The 8328-nt window shown below is 53.7% G+C and overlaps 1 protein-coding gene across 1 annotated transcript in view; it reads right to left on the reverse strand.

The window, feature by feature from the left end:
- The window catches only part of LOC140418059 (uncharacterized), a 201338-nt gene that overhangs the window by 25362 nt on the left and 167648 nt on the right, over window positions 1-8328 (reverse strand). The window lies entirely within an intron of this gene.

Consider the following 8328-nt stretch of genomic DNA (forward strand, 5'->3'; position numbering starts at 1 on the left):
AGGCACTCACCACCCTCTGTGTAAAAAACTTCCCTCGCAAATCTCCTCTAAACTTTGCCCCTCGCACCGTAAATCTATGTCACCTGGTAATTGACTTTTCCAACCTGGGAAAAAGCTTCTGACTATCCACTCTGTCCGTAAACTTTTATCAGGTCATCCCTCAACCTCCATCGTTTGAGTGAAAACAATCCAAATTTATCCAACCTCCTCTGACAGCTAATACTCTCCAGGCCAGGCAACATCCTGGTAAACCTCCTCTGTACTCTCTCCAAAGCCTCCACATCCTTTTGGTAATGTGGTGACCAGAATTGGAGGCAATATTCCACGTGTGGCCTAACTGTGGTTCTGTACAGCTGCAGCATGACTTGCCAATTTTTATACTCAATGCCCCGACCAATGAAGACAAGCATGCCATCTGCCTTCTTAGCTCCTTATCCACCTGCGTTGCCACTTTCAGTGATATGTTTCTTGTAATTTCATAATGTACCACAGACAACTTGCCCCTCAGACCATGACAATTTCCTTCTGCGAGAAACACCCAGATAAATTAGGCAAAAGAACCATGTAACCACCATAGCCCATCTTCATGGCAACATGGCTGCTTTGGGAACTAAATATCTTCCAACGTGCAAACACCTTTTCATTCAGTGCTCCTCGTCAAACTTGGAACCAGGTAATCGCAACTAGCCTAAAAAATGGTCAGCCCACCGGAGGCAGGCGTGTTAGACCGGCCAGTCCAGCAGAAAGAAACCCTCCAATCATCACCATTCACCAGATGTCAGAATGAACAAAATGCAGTCCTGGATGTCAGTGAGAGCAGAAGCAATAACAACGGAGCCAACATCTGTAATTTATTGTGAACTTGTTGGGAGTCACAACAGGTGTGATGAATCACAAAACCCCTCCCCCACATTGAGTGCAGATGAATGGTCTTTCGCCAGAATTAACTCGTGAGTGTCTCCGTAGTTGGGACGGATCATTGAATGTTTCCCCTGCTCAGAGCAGGTGAATGGCTTCTTCCAGGTGTGAACTCGCTACTGTTCCCGCAGGGTTTATGGATATCTGAATCCCTTCTCTCACTAAGAGCAGGTTAACGCCTTCTTCCCTGTGTGAACTCGCTGGTGTCTCTGCAGGCCGGATAAGTGAGTGAATCCCTTCTCACACTGAGAGCAGGTGAAAGGCCTCTCCCCAGTGTGAACTCGCTGATGTCTCCACAGGGTGGATGAATCACCGAATCCCTTCTCACATTGAGAGCAGGTGAACGGCCTTTCCTCAGTGTGAACTCGCTGATGTCTCCGCAGGTCGGATGATTGAGTGAATCCCTTTTCACACTGAGAGCAGGTGAACGGTCTCTCCCCAGTGTGAACTCGCTGATGTCTCCACAGGGTGGATGAATCACCGAATCCCTTCTCACATTGAGAGCATTTGAACAGCCTCTCCCCAGTGTGAACTCGCTGATGTCTCCACAGGGTGGATGAATCACCGAATCCCTTCTCACACACAGAGCAGGTGAACGGCCTCTCCCCAGTGTGAATGCGCCGATGAGCTTCCAGCTGAGATGGGGCCCTGAATCCCTTCCCACAATCGTCACATTTCCACCGTTTCTCTAGGGTGTGGGTTTCCTCGTGTCTCTCCAGGTTTGTCGATCAGTTGAAGCCTCATCCACACACACAACATGTGTAATGTCTCTCCCGCTGTGAATGGTGTGATGTTTTTTCAGGCTGCGTAACTGGTTAAAGCTCTTTCCACAGTCAGTGCTCTGGAACACGCTCACTCGGGTGTGTGTGTCTCGGTGCTTTTCCAGTCACACTGATGTTTTGAAGCTGACAGAAAAGACAAACATGTCTCCTTCTCGATTCAAAGTCCGATGACATCCAGTTCCAAGGAATTGAGAGACTCAGCCAGATTGAGACGTGATGTTTGAGATTTCTGTCTGTAATTCCTCCTCTTCTAATATCCTGTAAAAACAATTTATAAAAGTTACTTTTCTTCTCCTCATTTTGGAGACGGTATCCTGAGGGTAACAACAGTCTGGCCGTGGGGTTAATCCTCCGGGTCCTCAGTCTTATTGAGGAATGTCCCCTCGGATCTATTGTGGTGGTGATTCTTTTGTATTTTTGTTCTTTTGGGAGGGTTTATGTGTTGTTGACTTTATCCAACTCTGGTACAGACAGGGCTTTTATCTGTGAAAGGAGCAGTTTGAGGAGACTTTGGTAAAGAGAGTTGGAGGAGGGGGTAATGGTGCACGTCCGATTGTGGTGTGAAAATCTGTTCCTGTTCTCTCTGTTGCCTAACTTTAAAAAAAAAAAAAAAAATTTTATTAAAGGTTTTCATAAAATATCAATAACAAAATGAGAAAGAAAAAAGAACCCAACAGGGTTAAGTACAAAACACAATCTAAAAAAGCAACCCCCCAAACCCCTCCCCCTGTACATAAATAATAAATTAACATTAACACCCCGACTTAACACAACAGGTGTATACACCCCCTCAGACCCTCCAGTGTAAATAACATAAACAAAAATAAAGTAAACCCCCCCCCCCGAGCTGCTGCTGCCATTGACCAATGTCTAGCGTTCTACCAGAAAGTCTAAGAACGGTTGCCACCGCCCAAAGAACCCTTGCACCGACCCACTCAAGGCGAATTTCACCCTCTCCAATTTAATGAACACTGCCATATCGCTGATCCAGGATTCCACGCTTGGGGGCCTCGCATCTTTCCACTGAAGGAGAATCCTTCGCCGGGCTACCAGGGACGCAAAGGCCAGAATTCCGGCCTCTTTCGCCTCCTGCACTCCCGGCTCCTCTGCCACCCCAAATATTGCGAGCCCCCAGCCCAGTCTGACCCTGGATCCTACCACCCTCGACACCGTCCTCGCTACGCCCTTCCAAAATTCCTCCAGCGCTGGGCATGCCCAGAACATATGAGTGTGATTTGCTGGGCTCCCTGAGCACCTAACACACCTGTCCTCACCCCCAAAGAACCGGCTCATCCTTGTCCCGGTCATGTGTGCCCTGTGCAGCACCTTAAACTGTATGAGGCTGAGCCTCGCGCACGAAGAGGAAGAATTGACCCTTCCTAGAGCATCTGCCACGTCCCCTCTTCGATCTCCTCTCCCAACTCCTCCTCCCACTTACCTTTCAACTCCACCACCGAGGCCTCCTCCTCCTCCTGCATCACCTGGTAAGTTTCCGAGATCTTTCCCACTCCCACCCTCCCCACCCCCGAGATCACCCTGTCCTGTACTGTGTGTGGCAGTAGCCACGGGAATTCCACCACCTGCCGTCTGGCAAACGCCCTTACCTGTAAGTACCTGAAGGTGTTCCCCGGGGGGGGGGAGCCCGTACTTCTCCTCCAGCTCACCCAAGCTCGCGAACTTTCCGTCCACAAACAGGTCCCCCAACTTTCGTATCCCTGCCCTGTGCCACCCCGAAAACCCTCCACCTGTTCTTCCTGAGGCGAACTGGTGGTTCCCCCGTAATGGGGTCCACGCCGAGGCCCCTACTTCCCCCTATGCCGCCTCCACTGCCCCCACATTTTGAGGGCCACCACCGGGCTCGTGGTATACCTCCTTGGAGGGAGCGTCAGCGGCGCCGTTGCCAGCGCCCCCAGACTCGTACCCACACAGGACGCCGTCTCCAGCCTCTTCCATGCAGCCCCCTCCCCCTCCATCACCCACTTGCACACCATCGTCGCATTGATGGCCCAGTAGTACCCACAGAGGTTGGGCAGCGCCAGCCCCCCCCTATCTCTACTCTGCTCCAGGAACACCCTTCTCACCCTCGGAGTCCCTCGCGCCCACACAAACCCCATTATACTCCTGTTAACCCGCCTGAAAAAGCCTTTGGGATAAACACGGGAGGCACTGGAACAGGAACAAAAACCTTGGGAGCACCGTCATTTTGATTGACTGCACCCTACCCGCCAAGGACAGCGGCAACGCATCCCACCTCTTGAACTCCTCCTCCATTTGCTCCACCAGCCTTGTAAAGTTAAGCCTATGCAGGGCCCCCCAGCTCCTGGCCACCCGGACCCCCAAATCTCTGAAGCTCCTCTCCGCCCTTTTTAGTGGGAGCTCGCCAATCCCCCTCTCCTGGTCCCCTAGCTAAAACTACGAACAGCTCGCACTTCCCCATATTGAGCTTGTACCCCGAAAAGTCCCCGATTTCCCTAAGGATCCTCATTACCTCTGGCATTCCTCCCACCGGGTCCGCCACATACAGCAGCAGGTCGTCCGCATAAAGCGACACCCTATGGTCCTCCCCACCCCGCACCAACCCCCTCCAGTTCCTCGACTCTCTCAGTGCCATAGCCAGGGGTTCAATCGCCAGTACGAAGAGCAGGGGGGACATGGGACACCCCTGTCTCGTCCCTCGGTGCAACCGAAAGTACTCGGACCTCCTCCTATTTGTGGCCACACTCGCCATCGGGACCTCATACAACAGCCTAACCCACCTGACAAACCCCTCCCCAAACTCGAACCGCTTCAGCACCTCCCACAGGTACCCCCACTCTACCCGTCCATCGCCACCACTATCTCCGCCTCCCCCTCCCTCGCCAGCATCATGATAACGTTCAAAAGCCTCCGCACATTCGCGTTCAACTGTCTCCCCTTCACAAACCCCGTCTGGTCTTCATGGATGATCTGCGGCACACAATCCTCAATCCTCATGGCTAAGACCTTCGCCAGCACCTTGGCATCTACATTTAGCAAGGAAATTGGTCTTTAAGACCCACATTGCAGGGGATCCTTGTCCCGCTTCAGGATCAAGGAGATCAGTGCCCGGGACAGCGTCTGGGGTAAAGCCCCCTCCCCTCCTTTGCCTCATTAAAGGTCCTAACTAACAGCGGGCCCAACAGGTCCATATATTTTTTATAGAATTCGACCGGGAAACTGTCCGGCCCCGGTGCCTTCCCCGCCTGCATGCTTCCTATCCCTTTGATCAGCTCCTCCAGCCCAATCGGGTCCCCAGTCCCGCCACCAGTCCCTCTTCCACCTTTGGAAACCTCAATTGGTCCAGGAAACGGCCCATCCCTCCCTCCTCCCGTGGGGGCTCGGATCGGTACAATTCCTCGTAGAAGTCCCTGAAGACCCCATTGATGCCAACCCCACTCCGCACCACGCTCCCTCCCCTGTCCTTAACTCCCCCGATCTCCCTAGCTGTGTCCCGCTTCCGAAGTTGATGCGCCAGCATCTGGCTTGCCTTTTCCCCATACTCGTAGACCGCCCCCTGGGCCTTCCTCCACTGCACCTCCGCCTTCCTGGTGGTCACCAGGTCGAATTCGGCCTGGAAGCTGCGCCTCTTCCTCAACAATCCTTCCTCAGGCTCTTCCGCATACCTCCTGTCTACCCTCACCATCTCCCCCACCAGCCTCTCCCTCTCCTCCCCGCTCCCTCCGCTCCTTGTGGGCCCTGATGGAGATCAGCTCTCCCCTCACCACCGCCTTCAGTGCCTCCCATACCATCCCCACTCGGACCTACCCGTTGTCGTTGGTCTCCAAGTACCTCTCTATACTTCCTCGGACCCGCTCGCTCACCTCCCCGTCCGCCAACAGCCCCACCTCCAAGCGCCACAGCGGGCACTGGTCCCTCTCCTCCCCCATCTCCAAGTCCACCCAATGCGGGGCGTGGTCCGAAATGGCTATTGCCGAATACTCGGTATCCTCTACTCTCGCTATCAGCGCCCTACTCAAAATGAAAAAGTCGATTCGAGAATAAGCCTTATGGACGTGTGAGAAGAATGAAAATTCCCTAGCCCCCGGCCTTGCAAATCTCCAAGGGTCCACCCCTCCCATTTGGTCCATAAATCCCCTCAACACTCTAGCCGTCGCCGGCTTCCTACCCGTCCTAGACCTGGAGCGATCCAGTGCCGGATCCAACACCGTGTTAAAGTCTCCCCCCATTATCAGGCCCCCCACTTCCAAGTCTGGGATCCGACCCAACATACGCCGCATAAAACCCGCATTGTCCCAGTTCGGAGCATACACATTGACCACGACCACCCTCTCTCCCTGCAACTTACCACTTACCATTATGTACCTACCGCCATTATCTGCCACAATGCTCGACGCCTCGAATGACACCTTCTTTCCCACCAAGATCAAGATTTTTGGCATCTAGCCCTGAGTGAAACACCTGACCTACCCACCCTTTCCTCAGTCTTACCTGGTCTGCCACCTTCAGGTGTGTCTCCTGGAGCAAACCACATCTGCCTTAAGCCCCTTCAGGTGTGCAAACACGCGGGCCCGCTTAACCGGCCCATTAAGTCCCCTTACATTCCAGGTTATCAGCCGGATCAGGGGGTTACCCGCCCCCCTCCCCCGCCGACTAGCCATGACCCCTCCTCGGCCAGCCACACGCCCGCACCCCACACCCGGCCCGTTCCCCACAGCGGCATACCCCCGTCTCGACCCCCCCCCCCACTCGCTCCAGCTCCTCCTTGACCTAAGCAGCAGCAACTCGACCCCCCCCTCCCCCCCGGGCTAGGACCCATCCTAGCTGGTGTACTCCCCCCATTGCACTTCCGCAAGTCAGCAGACTCCTGCTGACCCCGGCCACTCCCGCCTCCCCTTCGACTCCTCCCATTGTGTGGCACACCCTCCTCTCCCGCTCCCCATCAACAGGCTCTCCCCCTCCGTTCTAAACGCGGGAAACAATCCTCGCTTCCCCGTCCCGGCCCCGCCCCCCTAGTCTTCGGCGCGGGGAAAAAATAGGCATAACATATCCACCGCAGTCCCCAATCGCCCATCCCGACCCTCAGTCTGTGTCCAGCTTCTCAGCCTGAACAAAGGCCCACGCCTCCTCTGGAGACTCAAAATAATGGTGCCGGTCCTTGTAGGTAACCCACAATCGCGCCGGCTGCAACATGCCAAACTTCACCCCGTTCCTGTGCAGCACCGCCTTCGCTTGATTGTACCCGGCCCTCCTCTTCGCCACCTCCGCACTCCAGTCCTGATATATCCGAACCTCCGCGTTCTCCCACCGGCTGGTCCTCTCCTTCTTGGCCCACCTGAGCACACACTCCCGATCGACGAACCGATGGAACCGCACCAGCACCGCCTGCGGAGGCTCGTTAGCCTTGGGCCTCCTCGCCAACACTCCCAGCTCCAGGGGCCCCTGGAAGGACCCCGCTCCCATCAGCGCGTTCAACATGGTGACCACATAGGCCCCCACATCCGGCCCCTCCGGGAGGCCCAGAATCTGCAGATTCTTCCGCCTCGACCGATTCTCCATCTCCTCGAACCGCTCCTGCCATTTCTTGTGGAGCGCCTCGTGCGCCTCCACCTTTACCGCCAGGCCTAAGATCTCTTCCTCATTGTCAGAGATCTTTTGTCGAGCCTCACGGATCGCCACCCCCTGGGCCTTCTGTGTCTCTAGCAGCTTATCAATAGAAGCCTTCATCGGCTCTAGCAGGTCCGTTTTAATCTCTCTGAGGCAGCGCTGGATACCCTCCTGTTGCTCCTCCGCCCACTGCCTCCACGCTGCCTGGTCTCCGCCCGCCGCCATTTTGCTCTTGCCTGATTGTTAAACCTCTTTCGAATTGAAGCATTTTAGAGGGTCAATTTGGAGCTGAGTAAATAAGGCACCTTCAACCAAATTAACCCGAATCTAAATATTTATTATATACCCTTTAAAACAGAGATAGAGCCTCTAGGATGTGCAAGAAAGATTAACAAGGATGATATCAGAACTGAGAGTGTAAGTTTCAGGAGATATTGAACAGGTTGGGGATATTTCCCCTGGGGAAGAGAAGGTTGAAGACTGACCTGATAGAGACTTTAATGGGTGTAATAGGATTGACATCATCAGGGTGGCATAGTGGTCAGCACTGCTGCCTCACGGTGCTGAGGACCTGGGTTCACTCCTGGCCCTGGGTCACTGTCCATGTGGAGTTTGCACATTCTCGCCGTGTCTGCGTGGGTCTCACCCCCACAACCCAAAAAGATGTGTAGGTTAGGTGGATTGGCCATGCTAAATTGCCCCTTAATTGGAAAAAAATAATTGGGTACTGTAAATCTATATAAAAAAATGTTTTTTTTAAACGTCATCGCTGTGATTACAGAATAGAAATTCACAACTGACAATGCTAGTTGTCACAGAAAAGCCTTCTTCCTCTCAAACTATAAATGTCTGACCCCCACCCATGCTCTCCTCACTATTGATTTTAACACTAATTTATCCTTCTGTCCTCCTGCTTTTCCCCAAGTCTCTCCCGTGAAGATGCTGACTCTCGGATTCAGTTTCACTCTCACCTATTGCCCTCCCCAAGTACTAAGGGCGAACGTCACAATCAATCGCCGTGACTACCAACATGTACTTTGTGTCA

Source organism: Scyliorhinus torazame, chromosome 5, assembly GCF_047496885.1.
Source record: "Scyliorhinus torazame isolate Kashiwa2021f chromosome 5, sScyTor2.1, whole genome shotgun sequence".
NCBI lineage: Eukaryota > Metazoa > Chordata > Chondrichthyes > Carcharhiniformes > Scyliorhinidae > Scyliorhinus > Scyliorhinus torazame.